This window comes from Heloderma suspectum, chromosome 1 (genome assembly GCF_057233095.1).
Source record: "Heloderma suspectum isolate Gila_16-S chromosome 1, 16-S_ref, whole genome shotgun sequence".
Classification (NCBI taxonomy): domain Eukaryota; kingdom Metazoa; phylum Chordata; class Lepidosauria; order Squamata; family Helodermatidae; genus Heloderma; species Heloderma suspectum.
In genome coordinates, this window is record NC_139458.1 from 308,103,302 (window position 1) to 308,130,641 (window position 27,340).

Sequence of the window (27,340 nt, forward strand, 5' to 3'; positions counted from 1 at the left end):
ATCACACAAGTAGACATCTGTGTTTGCAATGGGAGCACCCCTCTATGCTCCCACATCTGTTTTAGAGGGTTTGGGTGGTGCACAGGTGGCCGTAGGGGGAGAGGAACCTGTTTGGCTGGCTGACGGACACAGGATAGCAATGAACCAGTGTCAACATGGTAATCTTTCTTTGTACTGAAAAATTTAAAATTTAAAGTTTAAATGATACTTTAAAATTTAAAGTAAAGTTTAAAGTAAAGTATAAATTTAGTAAAGTAAAATTTAAAGTATAAAATTTTAAAATTTAAAATTTAAAGTTTAAATGATTCACAACTATGAGAAAAACAGCTGTGCAGGCATTTTCTTTTTTCCCATCATTTCTACCATTACTAGTATTCTAGCTGTGATGTATCTAATTACAAATTGGTTTAACCACTGATTGTAAAGATCAGTAATAATGGTGATAACTATAGAAACCAAGATGGCTGCACAGATGTTTCTCTTTCTTGAAGTCTTAAATGCTCTGTGTAATCTTAAGATTCCAAAACAGAGAGATACTCCAACATCCCATCTTCAGTATCTATCATCAGGTCTTCTGTAGCAAGAATTAGTCCCAAGCAATCCAGCAGGAAAGCTTAACAGATGTTCTTTTGTCTTCTTTTAGGCCAGAAATTATGGAACATATTGGAAGAAAGCAGGCGAATATTTGTGTGTGCTGGTAACCTTTGTGGATTTATTTTATTCTTTTAAATATTTATATCGTATTTTATATTTTTATCTTTGTTTTAAAATGGTAATTTTAGTTTTTTAACTGGTTGTACTCTGCCCAGAGAATATTAGTTATTAGGCAGATTACAAATGTACTAAATAAATATTTGCCAGGCTGGTTTAAACCCGTTGCTTTATGCCCTATTCACAAAGGACACAGTAAATGATTGTTCTACATATTCTTTCCAGCATCCTTTTAAATATTTGAAAACCACAGTACCAGGTTTATAAAGCAACAGAAGAGGGATTTTAAATAGGGCTCATCTCTCATTGACAAACATATGTCCAAATTGTTAAGAGAGTAATCTGTCAAAAACCTACAACCATAAAAGCCACAAGGTGCTATGCCCTTAAAAACAAACAAACAAACAAACAAACAAACTAACTAACACTAGCCCTCAGTGGGATTGCTAACTGCTTGAAAATGTGCTCTCTATTGGCTTTGTGAGTAGAATATCAGCTTGTGAGATTGCACAGAAATTTCAGCAACTTGCTTCCTGCTGAGAAAGAGATAATTGGTTTGAACCAACAGAATTGCCATGCCATGAGGCGTGATTTAGGCCTAAGATATCCACAAAGATATTTTCTAAGTAATTCACACACATATAGCTGTGTTGCCAAATCTTCCCTGCAACATTGCATTTTTTTTCTCAGTTTTGTTTTTAAAGCTTGGGTAGTCTCAATTTCAACAGCAAAATAGAACTTTAGTTGTAACTCTGTTGGATTCTGATAAAACTGAAGGAACTAGGTGCTTCCAGACAGAGGGCTCCTAGCGCTAACAGTCAAAAGACATTGTGCAGCCATTCTATCTTTCCCTCCTTAATGGATTTTCTGTGGTAAGAAAAAAACAGAAGAAGCGGTGGGAAAACTCATGAGGTTACAGATGGAAGAGGATGTCATCTGGACTGGCTTTAACATTCTGTGAATGAGGCAGGGCAATTGCACAATAAAAATCTTGTCTGGAAGCAACTCCTGCCATGTTATAGGGCTGGTTTGCAAGACACGGCTGACTCATTGAAGGTTATTTAACCCATGATGAGCCGCAGTGCATGCTGGGTGCATGTGGCTGCCATTTTGAACATGCAACTCCCAATCGGGGCAATCTGGGGTTGTGGCATATTTAAGGGTTAAAGAATCATTGTATAACCCTACTACTAATGAGGGGTTATGTGAGGGTTGTTAATCAAAATGGTGGCTGCACACTCCTGGCATGCACCACAGCTCATCATGGGTTAAATAACCCATGATAAATAACCCACAATGACCTGGCCATGTTGTGCAAATCAGGTCAAGAGAAATCAGAAGATGGCACTGATTCCAGATATATTTGGAGGAGTAGGTTTCTGTCACCAAGTGTGTATGTTTAACTGAACTATAGCTTTTCCGCTACCAGTTCACTCAGTATCACACATTATTATTGTTGTTGTTGTTGTTGTTGTTGTTATTATTAATTACATTTCTATACTGCCCCATAGCCAAAGTTCTTTGGGTGGTTTACAGAAGTGAAAACATTAAATACAATATAAAAAGTTTAAAAGCCATTTACATAAAAGCACACAGACAATATACACAAACAACATATAACTTAAAACAACTTTGAACTGTCAGTCATAACTGACAGGACCAATTAAAACTCATCATGTCTTGGAAATATGGATAGGTACCCCTATTTTAGCCCCTGTTGTATGTAAACATGAGCAAATATTGAACAATTTTTTGTTTAAAACATTGTAAATTTTGTTTTAAAATAATAAAAGAAGCGGCAGTGGAGGAAGCCCAGTTTCAGGGGCTTCAAGAAAGCACCCCAAACATCCTTCTATTCGCAGACACTGAAGGATAGCCACAGCAAGGGAACTCCCCTCCCCAGTGGGAGAACAGAGTGATTGCCCTGAACCCTGTTAGGTTCCTGATTGCCTGATAGCCTGGGCTGGTGTGACAAATGCAATCTCTCTCTTTTCCCATCAATAAGTCTCTGACAAGGAAACACACCCAGACATGACCAGGCATCTGTAGGCACCAAAATCTGCATTACTACACATCCAATGCTGAATCTCTTCCTTCACTCCCTCCACCGCACCAACTCAGCTCTGTTAAATAGCTTCATGCAGAAATCACCTGGAGGTCATATGATCAGGTTATTGACTGATCAGTTTGAATTTCCAGTCCCTCTTTGGGGACCCTCCTTAGGAATACCTTTCTTTGTGAAATCTCACATTGTCTTTGCTAGCTGGCAAAGAATCAAGTTTCATTTCTTACATACTGTGGAATCCCAGGCAAGTCTCGTCCCTCCCTGCCTGCAAGCTGCTTTGGCAAGCTAGGATTCATGTCCCGCAAAAGTAATGTCTTAGCTAGTTTATTGTTTAATTTTTTTAAAAAAAGCATCTGACCATTTCTGAACTTCTCTCTGCTTGGTTCTCGAATAAATATATTCAGCTGGAAACTTTCACAATTGGAGGTGATTTAGTTCTTTTGCCTAAGCTGATTGTTGGTCTTACACATGGGCTAACCCAGCCTTCCACAACCTGATGCCCTCCATATGTGTTGGACTGTAGGGTTGGAGTCCAACACATCTGGAGGGTGCCAGATTGGAGAAGGCTTGGCTAGACTCCTCGGCATACATATTACCCTGGTTTTCTTGGAGATCAAAGGAAGCTCTGGAAAACAGGCCTACCCTTCTCCATATGTACAAGCTCTAAGCCTGGATTCCTGCATGTCCAGACTAAGAGCCAAGCAACATGTTACGCTAATTGTGTAGTCTCCATTATGGAGGGTTTTTTCTCTTTTTTTCTTTTTTACCCCCTTCCCCATGTATGGGATTTTAGAAAGCAAATATTGGGTGGGGGAAGGTTTAATCTTTCTGTCCTGGAGTGTGGTAGTCCTGATATGCATGTGCTTATGTACTGCCTGCCTCTTAAGGACCTTAGATTGTAGGCTGTGTAAAGTGGGAGGGGGATGGATTGGAGGGAGGAGAGAGTAAAATGCCAGTTGCAAAGAGAAGGCAGTTGGTGCAGAGGAGGGGAGGAGGCAGCAGGGGAGGGAAGGAGGAGAGCAAGAGAAGGAAATTCAGGGAAACCAACAATGTGGCAAAGAAGAGAAAGAGATAAAGCAGCCTTCAGCTAGAAGCGTGAACCTTTACAACAGAGTTGGGCAACAAAAGGAACTGGGAAAAGAAACTGTTGTTAGTCTAGCAACAGTAACACTGCACTTTACAGTGAGCTGTGGCTTAAAGTTAAGAGTTGTTCATATTTGGCTTATAGTTCTATTAATTATTTTATTAATATTGTTATTGATCAAACATTCTAAAATTAAGTAAATACTGTTAAATATCTATTTGTTTGTCTCTGAAGTGATTGCAATCTGCCCCTCCTCATCCTAGTTACAGAAACCAGAAACATTACTTACATTAGAGTAAAAAAGAGCTAACCTCCAGCAACATTCTAGGTGATTAGCGTAACATGTAGTTTAGCTCTAAGAGTTAATTATGTGGGTGGTGGCAACAAATACCCCTGAATAGACAACAAAGGGTGCCTTGCAGTCTGTTCTACCTTGCAGGATTGGTGATGGAGACTTCCGTTTGTCACAGTTGGTGACCCTTAGAACATGAACAGAACTATGTATCTGGATTTTGAGCTTTGAGATGGTTAACTCTCTTTTGTTGTTGTTGTTAAAATTAGGAGAAATAATATAATGTCTGTGAACTCAATGTATGATATACAACCAAAATAAGAATTAGAGAATAATAATGAGCATTTGTTGTGTAGGTGGAGCCAAAGGTAGATACCTTATAATCATAAGAGATATTTTACTGTATGTCTATTGTGTGTTTATGTTGTTGTTTCGTTTTGTTTTTTAAAAAATAAAAAAATTATAAAAATAAAGAACATGCACAGAAGCAGTGCCCCCACAGAAGTGCTAGACTTGAGGTAAGGTCTCTGCTCTTTAAAGAAAATGTATGTACAGCTCAGGAGCTGAGACTGCTGGGGGTCGTACCAGAGAAAACCCCTCTTGTATAAAAGGACTGATGCTGGGTTAATGTTTCAGCTGCTCTGGCTGCTAGTCTCTACAACCATGAACTAAGGGTTTATGAGACTGGTTTCTTCTGCAGTCCCTTGATTCCTTGTTCCCTCATTGCTAGACTTTACTTTTGCCTGTCCTGCTTCACTCCTCCTAGTCAGGTTTCCTGCTGCTTACCCTTTGGTAATTTCATCATGCAGAAGATATCCATGTACAGGTGATGTGGGGTCCAGGTTCCCTCTCAGGTTCATCATCTCTGGTTGAATGTAGATCTTGTACAGGACATGAGTTATTTTAGTAGCAGCGTTGTTCCTATACTGTCATATCTAGCTTTACAACAATTTTCAAATTACCATTCTGCAAGAAACATGAAATGTTGAGCCCTAAATAAAATGACAATGGACCAGATCTTAGCTGATTACCTGGTCTCTGCCCGTATGAAAGCTATGATTTGCCTATTTCCCATTCTGTCTCAATAAGGAGATGTCTGTCATTGTGCTGGACCCTCTGAAATTATTTATTATTATTATTACTTATTACATTTCTATACTGCCCAATAGCCAAAGCTCTCTGGGCGGTTTACAAAGATTAAAAACAGTATACAGATATTAAAAACTATTTACAAAAACACACACATGAACAGACAATATACCCCAAAGAAACATATCTAAAACAACTTCAAACAAACAATCTCAAAAATAAACAACCATAACCATAAGAAATTCCAGGATCGATTAAAAACTTATCATAGGCTGGCAAACACCTAGGAGAAGAGAAAGGTCTTAACCTGGTGCCAAAAAGATAACAATGTTGCCGCCAGGAGGGCCTCGTTGGGGAGATCACTCCATAATTTGGGGGCCACCACCAAGAAGGCCCTCTCCCTTATCACGGTCTTCCGAGCTTCCCTTGTTGTAGGCAGCCAGAGGAGGGCCTTAGATGTTGAGTGTAGTGTATGGGTAGGTTCATGTCAGGAGAGGTATTGTGGTCCCAAGCTGTGTAAGGCTTTATAGATTAAAACCAGCACCCTGAATCGGGCTCAGAAACATACAGGCAGCCAGTGCAAGTGAGCCAGAGTCGGTCTTATATGTTTGGACCTCATGGTCCCTGTCATGAATCTGGCCACCACATTTTGCACAAGCTGCAGGTTCTGAACCATCTTCAAAGGCAGCCCCACATAGAGTGCATTGAAGTAATCTAACTTGGAGATTACCAGAGCGTAGACAACTGAAGCCAGGTTATCCCTGTTCAGATAGGGGCGTGGCTGGGCCACCAACCGAAGTTGGTAGAAGGAACTCCATGCCACTGAGGCCACCTGAGCCTCAAGTGACAAAGATGGCTCAAGAAGAAACCCCAAGCTACGGACCTGCTCGTTCAGGGGGAGTGCAACCCCATCCAGAACAGATTGAGCACCCTTCATCTGGTCAGAAGAACCACCCACCAATCTCAGTCTTGTCTGGACTGAGTTTCAGTTTATTAGCCATCATCCAGTCCATTGTTGCAGCCAGGCACCAATTCAGCACATCCACAGCCTCACCTGAAGAAGATGAAAAGGAGAAATAGCTGCGTGTCATCAGCGTACTGATTACAACGCACCCCAAAACTCCGGATGACCGCAGTCAACGGTTTCATGTAGATGTTAAATAGCATGGGGGACAGAACTGACCCCTGTGGGACCCCATACTGGAGAATCCACGGGGCTGAGCAATATTCCCCAAGCACTACCTTCTGGAGCTGACCATCCTGGTAGGAGGAAAACCACTGCAATGCAATGCCTCCTACTCCCAGCTCAGACAATCGTCCCAGAAGGATACCATGGTTGATGGTATTGAAAGCCACTGAGAGATCAAGAAAAATCAACAAGGTCACACTCCCCCGTCTCTCTCCCGACATAGGTCAACATATAGGGCAACCAAGGCTATATCCGTGCCAAAACCTGGCCTGATCTCCAACTGAAATGGATCTAGATAATCGGTCTCATCCAAGAGTGTCTGGAGCTGGTTGGCAACCACCCTCTCAAGAACCTTGCCCAGGAAAGGAACATTTGCCACTGGCCTAAAATTACTAAGATTTTCTGGGTCCAGGGAGGGCTTCATAGGAATGGTCTCACTACCGCCTCTTTGAGGCAGCCCAGGAACACTCCCTCTCGCAAGGAGGCATTAATCACCTCCCTGGCCCAGCCAGCTGCTCCTTCCTTGCCAGTTTTTATAAGCCAAGAGGGGCAAGGATCCAGTACGGAAGTGGTTGCACGAACCTGTCAAAGCACCTTGTCAACGTCCTCGAGCTGTACCAACTGAAACTCATCCAGGAGAACAGGACAAGGCTGTGCTCTGGATACCTCACCAGATTCACCTGCTATAACACTGCAGTCCAACTCCAGGCAGATGCAAGAGATCTTATCCTGGAAATGCCTAGCAAATGCATTACAGCAGGCCTGAAAGACATTATGAGGAGGCAGGGAGAAGAAGATTTGCTAGAATAACACCACCCCTCCTATATATTTATTTATTACATTTATATCCCACCTTTCCTCCATCATGGTGGCTACATGTGGTTCCCAGGTGGTCTCCCCTCCAAGCACTGACCAGACCCAGACCTGCTTAGCTTCAGCAGGGTGGCTGCCTTATGTGCCTTCTGACCATGCCCTGGGGCTTAAATTTGCTGGGACTCCGAATCTCTGCAGGGGTGGGACATGGGGGCTTGTTAAGATAGTCTGCCTAGGGAAACAAATGGATCCAGGAGGATTCCTGAATGCTCTGGAAGATTTTCCCACTGTTAGAACTGGTGATCCTATCAAAGCCCTGGCTGACCTGTGAAATGGAGAGATGACTAGGGCAGTTGACATGATTGCTCCTAAGCACCTTTTCCTATTGCACAGAGCTCGGACTCCTTGGTTTTCTGAAGAGCTTAGTGCAGTGAAGTGCTTAGGTAGATGGCTACAACATGGGTAGAGGAAAACCTGGGATGAAGCTGCCTGAGCATGAGCAAAAGCTCATTTCAAGTTCTACTCTGTGACAGTGATGGTAGCAAAGAAGTCATTATTTTCTGCAGCCATTGCATCAGCACACTATTGTATTGTCCAGCGGACTTGTTTCGAGTTGTAAAGGGACTGTTACATCCTAGGCCCCAGAGGGAAGGAGTTTTCTGCAACCTGCTGTGATATGTTTGTAACTAAACACCGATAAAATCACCCGCATCCATTCTGCCTTGGACCCTACATTGAGAACAGTCTCTGGGGTGGTGATTGAGGCAGCCACCTGTCCTGTTTTGATGGATGAATTTCCTCTTGTTCAACCTGAAGTTGTGGACAAGTTTCTTGGAGGTCTGAGGCCAACCACTTGTTTGTTGGACCCTTGTACATTCTGGTTAGTAAAAGCTACCAGAAGGAGACTTGCCCACTGGGTGGTTGAGGTTCTAAATTCTTCTTTGGCAGAGGGTTGTGTTTTAATTCCTTTAAAGGAAGATGCAGTAATAATCATTGGATCCCACCATCTTAGGTAAGTATTGGTCAGTCTCCAACATTCCTTTTCTGGGGAAGGTCCTAGAGCTAGTGGTGGCAACTCAGCCCCAGGCCTTCTAGGGTAAAGCTGATTATTTTGATCTTTTCCATTCTGGGTTCAGGCTGGGTTTTGGGACTGAAACAGCCTTAGTTGTCTTGGTGGATGACCTATGCTGGGGGAACTAGACAGATGAAGTATGTTCCTGTTAGTTCTTCTGAACCTCTTAGCAGCATTTGATACCATCAGTCATGGTCTCCTTCTGAGGTGTTCAGCCCATATGGAACTTGGAGGCACTGTGTTGCAGTGGTTCCAATCTTACCTGAGTGAGTGCTCCCAGGAGGTGGTGCTGGGGGACTACTGCTCAGCCCTATCGCCTCTGTCTAAAGGACTACTACTCAGCCATTACACTGGAATATTGGGAGTGTTCTGCCAGCATATCTGGCATTGTGGCGGGGCTTCTTTTATTTTATTTATTTATTGCATTTATACCCCGCCTTTCTTCCTCTCGCAAGGAACCCAAGGCGGCTTACATTATGATGAAGTATAGCCTATAGTCCATACACAAGTGGATCTTCAGTATAGGACTGTACCCTACATTAGTTACTATGAAATGCTTTCTCATTTTCTGAGCTGCCATTTCAGATTTTGTAAGTCTATAAGTAATTTGTCATGACTTGAACCAAGAGTGAACAATATTGCACCATATACGAAAAACTTGGATTTTTCAATAAGTTATTAGAAGTATTATTCTATTGCATCATATGTTTAACTAAAATTCATGCTCTTATGCTTAGACTTAATATTCCCTTTCTTTCTTTCTTTCTTTCTTTCTTTCTTTCTTTCTTTCTTTCTTTTAAACTTGAATTTTACTGAATGTTTTTCAGACATCCCAACACCATAAAATCAGTATATAAATGAAACATGACAAACAGAAAAGAAGATATCTGCTCATTTTCCTTTTCTGTGGAATAAGAAATAACAAATCTTTTTCTTCCCACAAGGTGGTACTGTGGTACTATTGCTACAAGAAATAACTTTTGCGGTATTAATATATTTCTGAAACCCACCTCCAGATTTTCAAATTAGAGGATTAAAAAAAATTAATGACATTTGCAAGTACTTTTTAAAAAGTGGTATGTCCAACCACTTGTTAGTGTCTTTGTTTTTCCTTAGCTTTTACATTGTAAACAATATTTAGAATATTTTCTTACAAGGTAGTCCTTCTACAACAATTTCCTTACATAATTTCCATTTTGAAACATTAATTTGGAGAGGTATGTTTAGCCAAATGATTGAGAAAATGCTTTAAAAAAGAAAAGAAAAAAAGATTTGGCCGTTTGAGCACACTGTAGCCGCTATAGGTGCCTTTTTTTCCATTTTTGGGGGACAATGGGAAGCAGTGGGGGGTGGCAGGAGCTGCATGTGGCCTATCCCTGCTCTAACATTTCCCCCCCACACACAACAGTGGGGAGCAGTGACTCCCACACAGGGAAGGCAGCCATTCCCCCACAAAGATAAGCTCTCTGTTGTCAAAGGTCAGGCAGTCCACTCCAACCAGTGGCACTGCCTATGAGCACTTTTGCCTTTTGTCTTGGACCTCCAAGTTGCCTTGCCAAGACTGGAAGAACCTTCCTAAGAAGAAAGGGACTGCGGTATTGTTAAGAGACATAGGTAGTCAGGTCTCTGCAGAGACGAGTAGCCACCATACTTACCTGTCTTGCAGAGGGCAGGGGGAGTCCCTTGTGTGGTTGTGACCTGGATTCAGTCCTAGGACCTCCTGCATGGAAAATGTGTGATTGTCCACCAGGCTATGACTGTTCCTCAAGCCCCTGTGCTGTTGGCAGATATGATTGGGTGTTGAGGCTGGGGCAGCGGGGAGACAAATGCCCCATGATGTTTCATGTCCTTCCCCTTGGTGAGGCTCAAACGCCCATCTCCTGTTTCCCAGCCTCATGTCCCATTTTGGTGAGCCTTTGGAGGTCGTTGCTGTCAGTATGTGTCTGTGATTTCCCTTGTTGCCTATCCTGGCCTCTTTCTTTGGCTGCTTGGCAAAAGAGTATTCTCTCTGTTGGTGGGTCTTGAACCTTTGTCCTGGGGAGCACTGTATATGGCTTTGCAGTTCTGCCAAGGCGCTATGTTGGTACTGTGTTGTGTGGGTTCTCCTTCTGTCCATTGTGTGTAATACTCCAAAATAGTGACTGTGAACAGCATAAGGGGAGTCAAACTCCTCTCTGTAGGGATGCCTGGGCACTTTATTTATTTATTTATTAAATTTATTAATCGCCCATCTGGCTGGTCACCCAGCCACTCTGGGTGATGTACAACATATAATAAAACAGTTTAAAACAATAAAATTCTACAGTAAAAACATTTTCTAAAATACCCTAACCCACCCCATATGCCTGCCTGAACAACCATGTTTTTAATGCACAGCGGAAGCTCATTAAAGAGGGGGCATGACAGAGTTCCCTACGAAGGGCATTCACCTCTTCCCCAGTGGTGGCAGCTTCTCCTGCAGGCCCTGGCTCTCCCAGGCCACCTCAGCCAGCCAGCTTATGTAGCCCCTCCAGGGAGGGGCAGGTGGAAGCAGCACAGCTGGCTTGGTACCTGGGGGCCTGGTCCTGCAGGGACTGGAGGTCTGCCAGGCAGAAGTCCATGGGGAAGGCCTGGTGTTGGTGGTGATGGCGGCAGCAGCAGCAGGCCCAGCAGCAGCAGGCATGCCTCTTCCCCAGTGCTGGTGGCTTCTCCTGCAGGCCCTGGCTGTCACACTTGCAGCTGTGGAGTCATTGATGCCTGTATCACTGGAGCTCATGGGATGGGGGTGGGTTGATGTGTTTTTGTGCGTGCCGTGATGCCGGGAGGAGTGCCTCAGATTCCTGTTGTTCATTGGCTCAGTTCATGTGTGGGGGTGGTCCCCAGCACAGGCCCTGAACAGTGAGCTTTGGCGGTGCTTCCATAGATGCTGTGTTTTAATTGTGGTATTCATTTTTAATTGAGTCATGTTGTATTTTAATCATTGTATTTATTTTGTGAGCTCTGCAGAGAACCTGTGTTATGGATAGGGATGTCAGAGAAATCCACAATGGAATCAAATGGGTTTGGATTTCTGTGAATCCGACCTGCAGATTCCTCAGCGGACTGGCTTTTACTGAGTTGCGCAGATTCTGTGGACTTTTGGACCAATTTTTTTTTATATTGGAATTTTGCGCACATTTATGTAAATACAAAAACACTGGCTAAAAATGCAGATTTCCCCCACAGGCTAAAGCGTGACAATTCACATTTTGGAGGGGTTTGCACATCTGGGTTGGATTTGCATATTTGCGCAAGTGTGAATTTGTGCAAATTCAGGAACTTGGAAAAATTGGTTCTGCCAATGAGCAGATGATGGAACGAAAGGAACCTGACAATCCATGAAATGCAGATGGAATTGATTTTACACAATCCGTACATCCCTAGTTATGGGTCAGATATACAAATTTAGTAAGTATGTAAATAAATTCTGGGGGATGGCAGGAGTGTTACTAAGCACCATAGGACACATTTACATAAAATGTGTGTGCATATATGCAAATTTATGCAAATTTATATATGCACACTTAGAAATAATTACTAGGATTTACTTAAAAAATTAACAAAAAGCAAAACTAGACAACTGCCCATCTAAATCACCCTGAATAAAATTCTTCAATTAATTTGCACCCTACCCCCCAGATCATTCCAAATAAATTACAGATAAATTGCCATACTTTTGAACAGATGTGAAAAAAATGCACAAACAAGAATAAGCACCTTAAATTATAGAATAGTAGTAGGGTTGGAAGAGTCCTATAAGACCATCAAGTCCAGCCTTCTCTCTCTCTCTCTCCCTCTCTCTCTTTCTCATGCGCACGCACGCACAGACACACACACACAGAGTACCTGAAAGTGACAATGTTTGCATCAATACCAAGTTCTAAATTTTTACAGAGCAGTAATCAAAATACACCCCCCCCCCAAATGCTGCATGATTCCTTTGTGGGGGCAGGGATTCAAGCTGAGTGGGTGATGGGAGAAGGAGTGAGGGATGGAGAGTGGGGCAGAAGAGGTTACGGAAAGGGGGAAATGGAAGACTGTTAGGAAGGAAAGTAGATGGAGGATGCCCAGCAAAAGGAAGAGGCAGGTTTGGGAATGGGGGATCAGAGTGAGCAGGTGGATGGAGCAAGAACTGGGTAGCATGGAGGACTGAGAGGACTAAGAGGATGTCTGAAAAGGGAAGAAGGGGCAGAAGCAGGGTGCATGGGAAGATGGGTCTGTTTCTTTCTCTGCAGTTTCTAGGGTTGTCTGGCTCTACATGGTGGGGACTTGTGACTTTCCTCTCACTCCACAATGCACACACATACTGATGAAGACACAAACAAAGCGGGTTCCAAAGCAGGGCAGGGGGATACACAAAGATTAAGAGTGCACCAGCCAAGTGCACCCTCATGCACACAGGATCTAATACACACTTGGGATGCCTTTAGGAGGGCAAAAATAAAATGTTTTTGCACTGATGGGGATTTTCTGAGTGGTGTTGAGCACATAAAGGATCTACCGCATATACTGGTAGTCGCACCAGTATACTGGCATTGTCTCTCCCTGCCCCCACAACGTAATTGGTGTATACGATTACATGGTTAATGGTTTGGAACAATATCCACTCAGAGTATTTAGAACCAGTCAGAAGGCCAGTGATTTTGGCTGGGTTCGGACGATCAGCAGGAAAAGAAGTCACCTTGAGTTCTTTTCCCTGCCTTGTGCATGCTGCCCACGTCCCTGCCATGGCTTGGGTTGTGTCATCTGAACTGGTGAGGTGCCTGGTGGAAGTGGCTTGTTGCAGGGTTTGTGGGGTGGTTTGGAAGCCACCCCTGCTGCACACCTTGCTGGATTCAGATGACATGACAACCTGTGCCATGGCGTGGATAATTAGGGAAATAGTGGGTGCATGAAGAGCACGCGTGGGATGGGGAAAAGAAGCCACGGTGGCTTCTTTTCCTCTGATGATCGTCCGAACCTAGCCATAGGGATGTCAGAGAATTCCGCGACAGATCTCAGTGAGGCCGAATGCCAGTGCATTTGGCCCCCCGAAATCCGTCACGGAATGAAGCCCCCACCCCCCACCCCAAGAAAGGTGCACGAGACGAAGTCCCCGCCACCCCCAACCCACAAAAGGCGCGCAAAATGGAGCACTTACCTGCTCCTGTCCGCGCTGCTTTGCGAATGGCGGCCGTCCTGCAGCCACCATTCGCTTCCTCTTCATAGCCGTGATAGGCTACATAAATACTTACGTAGCCTATCACAGCAGGGGGAAAAAAACCCAGCGTACGCAAATGGCAGCGGCTACCGCCATTTGTGTATGCTGGTTTTTTCCGCCCTGCCATGATAGGCTACGTAAATATTTACGTAGCCTATCATGGCTCAATACAGGGACGCAAATGGTGGCGGCTATGACAGCCGCCATTTGCGTCCCTGCAGGGCTGCCCAGCGGTCGGATGTCCGGCTGCGGGTGGCCGGAGCCAGCTGGCGGCTCTGCGGCTTGGCCATGGAGCGGAGCCAGCCGGGCAGGATTCCGGGGGGGAGGATCAGATCGCCTCCCCCCGTCGAGGATTCCGGGGGGAGGGACGGAGCGCCTCCCCCCCCAGCGGAAACAGAACGGAACGGAAGGTAAGTGTTCCGTCCATCCCTACCTAGCCATTGATGTGCCTGTAGAATAATCACATTTTTACAGTCTACATTTTGTCACTTACTAAGGCCACTCTGGACCTGATATGAACAGAACCACAGAGAGCACACCTCTCCGTGGGACTGCCCTTGAAGAGTTTTCAAGAACTGCAGCTAGCAGAAAATGCAGTGGCCAGATTTCTTTCTGATACACAGTTTGTTGAACATATTCATTGGTTTTGTATCAACTACACTGGCTGCCTATCTGTTTCTAATCTGGGCACAATCCAAAGTGCTGGTGCCTATCTAGAAAACCCTAAATCTCTGCGGGTGAGGATATCTGAGAGATCACTTCCTCCCATATGAACCTGCCCATAGCTGCAGGTTCATATCCTGCCCATAAAAAAGAGAATACAAAAATGTGTTGTTAGGGGAAAGTGTGCACAAAAATGCATATATTAGTGAAAGAAAAGCACAACATCACATTATATTAAGGAAAATGTCTTGCCAAAAATACATATATTAGGCAAACTTGTGTAAAGTGTGTATATAAGGGGAAATGCACAGAAAAGTGCCGACAAATCCTTATGCAAACTTTAAAAAAAATCAAAGTGATGCAGAAATGGGACAGAGCAAACTTAAGATAGGAAAAATGAATAACTGTCAGAAACCAAAATGGACAAATTCGTTCATCCCTACTACTCAAAGTTGCTTAACATTTTTATAACTGCTGCTTTAACTGTGTGTTTCTCACAGCCTGATTCATCACTCATAGTGATGTTGCAAGTACAAGTGAAGTGGGAGCCCACTATATTACATTCTATGCCTGTGGCAAGGTATTGCAGCATTGCAAGGAAATGGGGCGACAGAATACCAAAGTTCCCTCCATTTAATCAATCTAAATGTAACTATTTGGCAAAAGCCACCCTGGGTTTCCTAATACTTTGGAGCCTGCCTTGCTTCTCCTTCAGCTCTGAGTGTTCCGCCCTCTTTTAAGTGCATATGCACTTTATTATGACTAGTTATTGTGCTAGGTTGCGAGATGAGCAAAAGTGTGAGCAAGGCAGCTATAAGAATGCCCTTTCCTCCTAGTAATGATATTACTAGGACTGAAGTCAATTAGGCAACTATTCACCTGGGGAAAATCTCCCTGCAGGATATTGGTCTTGGCAAATGCCTTTGTTATGTCTTGATGCCTTGGCTCTTGACTCCAGCTGGACTAAGTGTGTATGTTGTATATATGAAGATGCTTTTATGATGTCCAGGTTCAAGTCCGAAGAGCTTAACATCATGCATTGGTGATGAGATCTGTTTCTAAAAGATCAGGTGCCATAATTCTGTTTCCTTTTCGGCTTCTCTTTCTGTTCCCAGTATTAATAATTTGTTCATGTACTTCAGCATACAGATAGTTCAAAGATTACAGAAGGATGCATATTGCACAAGTCATCATTAAAAAATACTGGCCTACGAATGTCAGATACATAAAGTATTATTTTCACAATGGATTAAAGCAATCTCATTTTATTACTTTTTCCCATCTGTAAATTGTAGGTGAAAAGTAAAATCCTCCTCTTTCAAAACTTGAGATGCTTAGCTGTGATTCTAGGCTGTAGGCAACTTCAGCATGAGGAGGGTGAATTGTTGTTTTAGATGACTGGCCATTATATTTTGAATCACTATTTAGAGTAACTGTACTAATATCACTTTGGAACAGAAATCATTGTTTAGGTACTGCATCTGGCTTTCTGCAAGGCACACATTTCTGTTTATCTGCAGGAACACAAATGAAAATATTGATGTGTATGAGAAAATGTAAAATTCAAATGGAAATCAGTGTTTTATAAGTAAATGTCACCTATATGCCCCTTGGAAAAGTATAACATTTTCTTGCCTTCCTAATGTTTGTTTTACCAGAATTAATACAATATACACTATATGGATGCAGGTGTTTTAAAATATGTTTCTATTTATGCTCTTACTAAAGTCGTTAAATTTTCAGTGGCTTCTAAGGCTTTCAGGTTTGCTTTTTCTGAGCAGTCGGGACCTTTTCCTTCTATGAACAAAAACGTATAGGCCTATCTCAACTGTATAAAGCAGTATCTTAAATGTGTCTGTCAAGAAGACTTCTTAGAGAATGAAGGTAGCAGTTGAGAAGGATTAATACTGCTAGCTAGGAATTTTGTTTGAAGGACTTTTTGTCAACTTGTAGTGCAAGGGTGAGCAATTAGCTATGGTGCCTTCTTTGTGAGAGCTCATGGAAGTTGACTAGCCCAGAAGTAGTGCCTGCAAGGAACAGGTCAAAGATGGTGTTTACAATTCTTGGAAGAGTGCTGAAGTCATGTAACCTGCAGTCTGTCTAGCTGGGAATGTCTGTTACAATGGCCATCTGAACAGCCAGTTGTCCATACAGGGCAGTATCCAGTGTGACACTACTACTAACAAAAATTATGTAAATGACCCCTAGTGCAACACCAATAACACTTGCTGGCACAATGGGTTTCTCCAGAAAAGCCTGGGTCCCTGACTTACTGGGGTTCCAGTTTGTGCCGTGATGTGGGTGCTGCACCGGGAGGAGAAGGGTCTGGTGTGGGTTGGAGGCCACGGACCAGCTGCTCTGGGGTGGGGCCTGGGTCATGGCTGTGTTGCCCAGGCAGCAGCATGGGATGGGTTTGTGGGGATGGGGCCTGCAGGAGTGGGCCAGAGGGGGGAGTCTTCCTCGTAGTCTGCTCCACAGCTGTTTTAGGGAGCATGGCCTGGGCCTCCCCCCACAGACTGCAGCAAGCTGTATACACAACTTGTTGCTCCAGCAAGCACTATTGGAGTTGTGCTACATGCTGTTTATGCTAGTGCAATGTTGTATTTCTTGCCTTGATCTTCTGTCTTGCATATCAGGTAGAAGCAGGCAGAAGTCTTTTAAAGGTGCCATGGGCTTTTCCTCCCGTTTTCTCTATAGAGTCTTTGTGTAGAGCCCTGGCCTACTGCTTAGAGTTAGGCATCAAGTCTTCCAGCAGTTCCATGGTTAACTTTTTGCCTCCTTCCCCATCAGCTTGTATTGTCTTCCCTAAGTGAGTATGAAGTCCTATCACTTTTTTTAACCCCACCCCCATTCAAGTGTCTTTCAGTTCTATCCCTATTTCTGCTTCCACTGTTCTCATTTTCTTGGTTTTGATCTGTGCCTTATTTCTTACTATTCCCTATACTTGTCATGGTCCTGCTCTTACCTACCAGTCACCTTCAGTTCTTTCTCTTTGCTTTGTACCAGTACTAATCCTTCAATTTCCCCCTGCTACAGCAACCCTTTGCACTTCATCTTATATTTATTTGTCTCTTGAGTTATTTAGATACAAAATCTTCAGAGAACGTGGATCTTGCGTATCTGTGTGTAGCACTCATTTATTAACAAACAGTTACACTAATAATAATTTGTTAAAAGCAGGCTCAGTAAGCCTCAGCTAGCAAGGACAATGTCATTGTTAGAGTTTCAATGTTGGTATATGGTGTTTCTTTCTGTAGAGTACTTATCAGCACAGTGTCAAACTGGGCAGAATCTGGGGAACATGGACTCCTCACATGCTATACTGAGGATCAGAGATGGATATGGAAAAATCCAGGAACAACAATGACAGCTGCCCAAATAGAACTGCATATCAAAAATATTCCAAATAAACTCGTATTCAAGGGAAATGAAGTACTTCTTGATAAAACTGCTTGGGACAACTTCTCCTCCAGCTCACCTGAGCAGACAGGGACTCTTCCAAAGCAAGGATGTGTAACATTTCAAGATGGTTATCAGCTACTGACTAGTCAGTGTAACCCTTGGGACACCAAAGAAATTGCAAGGGTTTTTTTTTCCACACTTGCCTGAACCCCCACCCACAAAACATGTCTATGAACAGATCACATGGTAAGACTGTTCTTGAGCTATACCATCAGAAATGGAGAATCATGTGGATGAATGTTCCTGTGACAAACACTATATTCTGAACAGACCAACAGTACCCCTTCGGTCAGTCTTCCCCAACTGGTGCCCTCTGCAGCTCCCATAATGCCCAGCCAGCATGGGATGGTACTAGGTTGGGGGGCACTGTCCTAGAGCATGTGATCAGGCCACTTTTCTGGAAATCCTCAACAGATACATATCCTGTGTTTGATTCCCCAATATATTTCCTGAGGTGAGGGTCAGCCCTACTATTAGGCATGGTGAGGTGGCTGCTTCAGATGGCAGATGGGGGGCAGCCATAGCAGCAGCTTCCCCTCCCCCTTGACATGCCTCCTGAGCCCCCTAACAGAGATAAGATCAAACTACACAAATAATTCCTCATGCATAAATGCAGCAAGAAGGGGAGGGGGCAAAGCATGCATAAACTAGGGATGTACGAAAGTCACTTACCTTTCCGCGGATTATGTTGATGGTGGGGGACATCCGGCCGCTGGCTAGCAGGGATGCAAATGGCGGCGGCCGTAGCCGCCGCCGTTTGCATCCCTGCAGTCAGCCATGATAGGCTACGTAAATGTTTACGTAGCCTTTCACTTCTGACTTAAAAAAAAGAAAAAACAACGCGAAAAGATGGCGAAAATAAGGGGAACGCAAATAGCGTAGCGAAAATAGCGTCCGCTACGCTATTTGCGTTCCCCTTATTTTCGCCGTCTTAGTCTACATAAATCTTGACGTAGACTAAGACGTGCCAGAATAAGGAATGCAAATTGCGGCGGCCGTGGCCGCCGCCATTTGCGTATGCGCGTGGTATTTTTTTTTTTTAAGTCAGACGTGATAGGCTACGTAAACATTTACGTAGGCTATCACAGTTATTTTTTTTTTAAAACCTAGCCTTGATAGGCTACATAAATCTTTACATAGCCTATCACGTCTTTTTTTCTTTTTAACTGGAAATGGCGGCGGTGGTAGCGCCGCCGAAGCCACCACCGCCCGGAAGATCCGCCCCAGGTAAGTCTCGTCCCGGGGGGGCGGGGGGGCAGGCCATTCCGCCACCGATTTTGGGGGGCCGAATGCACTGGCATTCGGCCTCCCCGAGATCCATGGCGGAATTCTCTGACATCCCTAGCATAAACCCACAGGATATATAGTCCTTAAAAGCAAATATTCATTTTTGGCCCCTGGCTCAGTGCTCTGGGTTTTGGGGGCCCATACCAATGGGCAGAGGAGGCAGAGTAGTGTCACTTGTGTTTGCTCTACCTACTGTTCTGAAGTCAAATGCTGCTTTAAAGCTAATTCTGTGCATGTTCAGGAGTGCCACTCGTTGCTCTCCCTCAGGCAGCAAAATGTCTTGGGCCATCCCTGTCTGAGGTGGTTCTGTTTTTTAAACAATACCTCAAGTAGTCAAGTCAGGGCAGTCCTTTTGTAATGTAACTCAAAAATTGTTAAGGAGATAGATGCAGCCTCTAAATAAATGTTTGACTGGCTAGCTTTAACCACTTCTGTCTGAAATGGAGCTTCACTCACAATTGGTCCAAACAACAATCTGTTTCTGTGAAGGGTCCAGCTTTTACTGGGCTCACATTTCCATAAATAGGTGAAGCACCACCTCAGTATTTTGTATCTTGGAACCATACAGTCAGGTGACCAAAGATGCTCTGCCTTGCAAGGAACTCTGCATGTACTCTGAAACCCAAGTCTCTGCCCAAGCAGGTAATGTGTACGTAGCTATGTTAGAGTGACTTTATTGGCTTTATTTGCAAACCTTTGTGTGTGTGCAATTGTTGCCTCCCCTTTTGCTCCCCCTCCCCACTTTCCCCCAAATGAATTCCTTTATATACATGCACATCCAACCTTTTGGTTTTAAAAGGTATTTTCTCAGGAACGTTTCACTAAAATTTATTTATTTATTAAATTTATTAATCACCCATCTGGCTGGTCACCCAGCCACTCTGGGCAATGTACAAGGTATATAATAAAACAATTTAAAACAATAAAATTCTACAGTAAAAACATTTTCTAAAATACCCTAACCCACCCTATATGCCTGCCTGAACAACCATGTTTTTAATGCACGGCGGAAGCTCATTAAAGAGGGGGCATGACAGAGTTCCCTACGAAGGGCATTCGCCTCTTCCCCAGTGGTGGCAGCTTCTCCTGCAGGCCCTGGCTCTCCCAGGCCACCTCAGCCAGCCAGCTTATGTAGCCCCTCCAGCAAGGGGCAGGTGGAAACAGCACAGCTGGCTCAGTACCTGGGGGTCTGGTCCTGCAGGGACTGGAGGTCTGCCAGGCAGAAGTCCGCAGGGAAGGCCTGGTGTTGGTGGCGGCGGCAGCCACAGCAGGCCCAGCAGCAACAGGCACGCCTCTTCCCCGGTGGTAGCAGCTTCTCTTGCAGGCTCTAAAATCTTCCCCATGTGCTAAGTTTGCACACCTGACTGATGGCAGCTTATCAGAAATTTTGCTTTTTGGGGAGCCCTATACAAAAAAGGGGTCTGGCAATGGGGAAAATCTCCCCTGCACACAAATCCACCCCAGTACCTATATGGATACCTATACATCTATATCTGTCTCCCTGCACATAGAAATCAACTGTCTTGTGGAGAAGGGTTCTAACCTAGGTTTCCCCCTGACTTGTTAGTTGTTCATGTTTATTAGCTTTGTGGTGGTGGAGCATTGCAACAGTCTGAAATGGAAAAATGCAGGAACAGTTTCAGCACATCTGCTGTCTATGTGTAGCACAATCCCTGGTCTTCCTTGCAAAGGGAATGAGAGTATTTCAGTGCTCTGATTGTATTAACGCTTGTCTGACATTGATGTATGAACGCTTGTCTGACATTCTGGTGGTTCTGCATGGTAACATGCCTTGTACCTTTTTCTCTCTTTCAAAAAAACCAGCATGAGCATGTTATAACTCTTAAACATAATTACTCATGAATGCATTCCACTGAGACAACTGGGATCTGCTAATAAACGTGTTTATTATCACAGCCAGGGAGGGTAATCCAAAGTGAAACATCTGTCAGACATGTTGTTCCATACTGCAAAATTACTGTTGTCCTGGGAAACTTAACTTTTGTACCGTTTTAACATTTTTACATCCACTGTCTTGATAGCAACCCTCCCCCTCGAGTTCAGCATTCATTTATCAAAATAAAAAATTGGGCATAATCACTTGCTCTTATATTTTTGTACTGTATGCGCATGGACACTTTTTTTTTTTTTTCAGGACAGCTTGCAACATTCAGTTAAAATAACATTATAAAAACACCCCCACCCCCTAGAAATAAAACAGCAAATAATTCAGGATAAAAGCCAGTCCAGTTCAGGGCTTTTTTGTTTGTTTGTGAGACCTGGAAAAATGAAAATGCCTGTTGCCAAGGTAATAGCAATGTAGGTGCCAGGTAAACCTCTCTGGGAAGACTGTTCCAGAGATGGGACACTACCACCAACAAGGCTGTATCCCTGGCTGCTACCGTTGCACTTCACTCAGTGTGAGCACCTGGAGAAGAGTGTCCAACAATGAGTGTATGGGCAGGGTGATGTGGAAGTAGATGATCCTTCTTTCCAGAGATCCGGTGTGGTAAAGTCAGGTTCTTCACACGGGGCTTATATTGTGCAATCCAGATTGGTTGCTCATGGAAGTTAGCAGGTCCTTTTCACATCGTCATCAATCTCTAGGGCCTCTCCCACAGTTTATGACCTTTATCCTGCTTTTAAAAAGATCAGGGATAGCATGGTAAGGGACTTAATCCGATCTATCGTCTGTATGTAATGATGGTGTTGTGCAATAATCAATGTGCCATGTAAAATGAAACATATAGAAACATATAGACCTTGGTGAAAAAGGAAGTCCTTAATTCAAAGCACATGTCCACCAGTGTAAAGGAGCCGATCTTAATCCCACAAAGAATCCAGAAGCATCCCAGTAAGGATGTGGGATTTCAGCCTTCTGTGATGAACCCCAGTGAATAAGGTATTCAAGTGCTACTGTAGCGATCCAGATTCAAATCTCCGCTCAGCAATAACGCTCACTGGGTCATCCCGGTCCTTTTTCTCTCTCTCAGCCTAAGTTACCGCAAAGGGATGTTATGATAATAGTGGATAACATATGCAGTCCTGAGTTCCTTGGAGGAAGAGTGGGGCAAAAATGTGATAAATAATTTATAATAGGGCTGTTCATGGCAAAGCAAAAACAAGGCTTCATGGAGGATTATTTTAAAAACTGTCACTGGATTCAAATTGTCTCTGAAGAATTTCTCCCTAACATGAAGTATTTATTTACTTTATTTCTAGCACTTACAACACAGACTTTTCAATGGTGTCTTTTTTCTCCTCCAGCCTCTGGTATGTTTGCAGGAGCAGAGCTCCATGTTTAATTAGTTATTTTAATGCCTCCATGTTGTGGCTCCCCAGGTTTTAATAGGGCCATAATCTTTCAGATTATGAACTCAACCATTATTTGCCATAGAATGGTCTTCAGCAAGTATTTTCAAAAGGGGCCTTAGTTTGTATGGCTTTTCTGTTTAGCATTCAGATTGAGCTTTGTCCCTCAGTAGGTTGCTGCAGACCCATATCATATATTTTGGGTTATGTGAACTGATGGAAATCACAAGTAGTGCTTGTGAGCCCTGGCTAAGTAAACTAGGTAAGCATTTACAACTAGGACATTGAAACTAGGGGCAGGGGAAGGCAAGAGGCCCAGACACCTGCCTTGGTGCCCACAAAATGACAGCCCACTCCCCCCATTTAATTTTTAAAATAATTTTATATTTTTTTACAAGCAGCTGGGATTTCTTCAGAGTGAAATGGGAGCTTCTAACTGCTGCCACCCACCTTAACTTCCCACAAATGCCCCTGGGCAGGTTACTTGTCCTTGTGACTATTCATGCCCACCCGTGGGAGCCATTTTATGGTTATGCCTAGGACAGTTTCTCAAATGTCCCAATAGGATCAAGAACTTGTCTACCCCTGAACTAGGGTATGCAAGGCTGCATGGGTTAATATGATGTTTAGAGTTGGTGTATGTGTGTGCAAGGGCACATATGAGGCCCCCCGGCCCAATGTGGCCCTCAGGGCCAAAAAGGGTTGTGCACAACTGGTTTAGAGCATTACTTTAAAAACATCATTGCCACACTTATTCTCCACTGTATTTGGCACTGGAATATCACAGCATCTTCCACTGTGGCATTTTCCAGAGGGGTAGCTGTGTTAGTCTCTTGCAGCACAAATAACTAAGTCTTGCAGCACCTTTAAGACTAACATTTTTATTCTGGCATAAGACCATAGTCCACCAAGGTTTTAGGCTGAAATACATGTGTTTATCTTTAAGGTGCCACAAGACTGATGTTTTATCTCAGGATCTGTTATCCAACATAATGCTGATTTAAAAAAACAAAAAAGGCCAAATGGGAATGTGCAGCAGCAGCTAGAGTGAATCCTTGCAGAATGTTCTACAGTGATTTTAAACTGCTTTGAACACACAGACATAATGCCATAAACCAGCCTTCCCCAACTTGGCACTTGCCGATGTTTTGGACTATGACTCCCATTAGCCCCAACCAACATGATCAATGGTCAGGAATGATGGACATTGTGGTCCAAAACATCTGGAGGTGCCCAACTTGGAAAGGATGCTATGAACAAACTGCTTTGGAAATCGCTCAAAGGAAAATGAGGAGGGGGATGTTTCCTCTTGGGGATGCAGAGTTCTGTTTCTCTTTGGACGCTGTTTGCTGTTTATTAATATGTGAAGGAAGACTCCCTATGATCACCCTTCTTGTACTTTATTTATTTATATTAAAAAATCCCACCCTTCAGTAATATACCCTCAAGGGCAGCTAACCATCAGTAAGAACAATTAAAATAATAAAACTGTAGTGGAATAACAGGGCAAACATATTAAAAAACAACAGAGGCAATAAAAATGAGTGCATCACAGCAGCAGACTAAACTCAGTTTGGAACAGAACTTTTATGAAAGGTCTGGGCAAATATAAAAGGTCACTGTTTAGTGTCAAAAGGATATCAAAGTAGATACCAGCTAAGCAACCCTTGGAGAAATATTTCAAAAATGGTGTGAAATATTTCACACTGGGTAGCACTGATCAGAACAGTCACAGGGTAAATTTCAGCCAGGTAGCAAAAGGTTAGAGGAAAATAACATCGTCCAAGATGGGCAAGAGGTCAAACATGGGGGCCAAATGTGGACCTCTGGAACTCTCACTCCAGACCACCAGCTGCTACCCAGGCCATGCCCCCTCACTGGTGCTGCTCCATTTTATTGATATTATTTACTCTATCCTGCTCTGCCCCCTCCTACAACTACAAAGCTGATGGCGGGAACCTTGCACAAATTGGGTATGGAAAAATGGCTGAATGCAAATGTCTTCCCCCCGTTGCTTGCTGACCAAAGGCAAGAGTACCACTGTAACTCTTCCCACTTCTGGCTCTGGCCCTACCCAGTTTTTGAGTTTCAACCAAGGTAATGCAGACTTTGGTGGGAAAAAGGTTCCCCACCTTGCAACAGAGGCTAGCACTGCAGCATAGAGCGTATGCCAACTCCCACACGGGGTGGAAGTTCCATTTCCCTTTGAACCAGCCTGGAAAAAAGGGATGGTTTTCAATAGCAGCTGTAAGGCTTCCCTCTTTGCTATGGGTTATGGATAAGGATACTCGCTTTGTGAGAAGACCTTCAGTAGTGGCTGCCCTAAGACCAGGAAGCAACAGGACTCCAGAGTTCAACAGGAAACTTTATTAAACTACTGCAGCAGAACAACAAGGAGCTGTTCATCATCTAGAAGCGACAACAGACTGAACCATTCCAGACACCCAGGGAGGGAGTAACTCCAAGGAATCACATGTCTCTTAAAGAAACAGGCCCTATATACCACAGCAAGGTGAATTTACTAGTTCTATATAATGCAATTTGTTTCCTCTTTTATACAACTCAGAAGGCTGTCCTCCTTTCAACTGGGAATTATATATAAAAAAGAAATTACACCCCCTCTACCAGATGGTTTTCTTTCAGGTCTGCAGTATAAACCATTAAGGGCACAATCCTATTCAGATAGGCAGCTGCCTCTGAACTCGGAGGTGACTGCCTATCCAATGCAGGGCAGGAGAAGCATGGAGGGGATCGTTCCCTTTGCGCTTCTCCTGCCCTGCATTTTCGGCTAGACAGCTAACTGCGGCTGTCTAACCATGGGAGGGCAGAGCAGGGGAGGAGACCACTGTACGACACATTGGATGCGTCATACAGGCATTTCCATCCTCCCCACCCTGGAACACCCTCTAGAAATACCCCTTCTCTGCCGCTCTGCTCTCCTCTTGTGAGTGTGGAGCACGGGGCTGTTCCGTGCTGCCTCTGAGGCAGCATGGAAGTGGGGGTAGGTCAGTTCTTCGGGAACTGACCTCGGAGCGTGGGCTCCAAGGTTGGTTCCCGGAAAACCAGATATCCTATGGCCATCTAGCTAGGGATGTCAGAGAATTCCGCGACGGATCTCGGTGAAGCCGAATGCCAGTACATTCGGCCCCCCGAAATCTGTCGCGGAACGAAGCCCCCACCCCCCCAACCCACGAAAGGCATGTGGGACGAAGTCCCTGCCGCCTACACCCCACGAAAGACACACGAAACAGAGCACTTACCTGCTCCCGTCCGCGCTGCTTTGCGAATGGCGGCCGTCCTGCAGCTGCCATTCGCTTCCTCCTCTCAATAGACGTGATAGGCTACATAAATACTTATGTAGCCTATCACGGCTAACACAGGGACGCCATTTGCGTCCTTGCAGAGGCCGTGATAAGCTACGTAAGTATTTACATAGCCTATCACGGTGGGGGGGGGGGAACCCCAGCGTACGCAAATGGCGGCGGCTACTGCCATTTGCGTACACTGGGTTTTTTCCCTCTGCCGTGATAGGCTACGTAAATATTTACGTAGCCTATCACGGCTCAATACAGGGACGCAAATGACGACAGCCGCCATTTGCTTCCCTGCAGGGCTGCCCAGCAGCCGGATGTCCAGCTGCAGGTGGCCGGGCACGATTCCGGGGGGAGGGACGGAGCGTCTCCCCCCCGTCGAGGATTCCAGGGGGAGGGACGGAGCGCCTCCCCCCGACTGCGGATGCCCCTGCGCGGAGCCAGGTAAGGGATTCGTACATCCCTACATCTAGCTTCTGTCTAGCAGCCATAGGATTGCTCCCTAAGCCACGTGAACAAATAGATAGCTGATTTTTCCCATTACTATAGCCATGAATCAAAGTTTGAAAAACACAAAAACACCCTCTTCAAACATTCTGGCCGGATGGAGGGTGTTCAACCTGTTCTGGATGGGGTTGCACTCCCCCTAAAGGAGCAGGTCTGTAGCTTGGGGGTCCTCCTGGAACCTCTTTGTCACTTGAGGCTCAGGGGGCCTCAGTGGCATGGAGTGCCTTCGACCAACTTCAGTTGGTGGCCCAGCTATGCCCCTATCTAGACAGGGATAACCTGGCTTCAGTTGTCTATGCCCTTGTAATCTCCAAGTTAGATTACTGCAATGCACTCTATGTGGGGCTGCCTTTGAAGACGGTTTGGAAGCTGCAGCTCATGCAAAATGCAGCGGCTAGATTGCTAACAGCGACCAGAAGGTCCGAACACATAAGACTGACTCTGACCCACCTGCACTGGCTGCCTATATGCTTCTGAGCTCAATTCAAGGTGCTGGTTTTAACCTATAAAGCCCTACATGTCCTGGGACCACAGTACCTGATAGCACATCTCTCCTGAAACGAACCTACCCATACGCTATGTTTACCATCTAAGGTCCTCGTCTGAGTGCCTCCTCCAAGGGAAGCTTGGAAGAAAGCAACAGGGGAGAGGGCCTTCTCAGTGGTGGCTCCCCATCTGTGGAACAAGTGCCCTGATGAGGTCCACCTGGCTCCAACATTGTTATCTTTTCAGCACCAGGTTAAGACCTATCTCTTTCCCCAGGCATTTGGCAGCACGTGATGAGTTTTAATTGGTCCTGGATATATCTTTAGTTATGTCTGATAGTTCAATGTTGTTTTTAGTTATTTGTTGTTTGTGTATATTCTCTGTGTGCTTTTATGTGCTTTTTTGTAAATGGCTTTTAAACTTTTTATATTGTATTTAATGTTTTAACTTCTGTAAACTGCCCAGAGAGCTTCAGCTATGGAGCAGTATAGAAATGCAATAAATAAATATAAATAAATAAATAAAGATATCTAATTAACTTGGTATAATAATTGCCAAGGGTTGCATTTATTAAAAAGCCTTATTATCAAAGTAGTTGTACCATCTAGTTCATGAAGAGATAGCTGAGAAATAGGCTGTATACACACACACACACAGAGATATTTAGATCTAAAATCTAGGAGCTAAAATAATCACTGCCATAAAATAACAGAAACCAAAAAATTCACCAGTGGTTTTTTTTTTTAACACTGTTTGCCTTTTGTTTTATACTGATGTAT

General features: G+C 44.2%; 1 long non-coding RNA gene across 2 annotated transcripts in view; it reads left to right on the forward strand.

The window, feature by feature from the left end:
* Positions 1-27,340, forward strand: part of LOC146359345 (uncharacterized) — a 50,312-nt gene that overhangs the window by 5,247 nt on the left and 17,725 nt on the right. For both annotated transcript variants that reach the window (XR_014786626.1, XR_014786625.1), the window contains exon 2: positions 644-697. This is a non-coding gene — a long non-coding RNA (uncharacterized LOC146359345). The remainder of the gene's footprint in view (positions 1-643; positions 698-27,340) is intronic.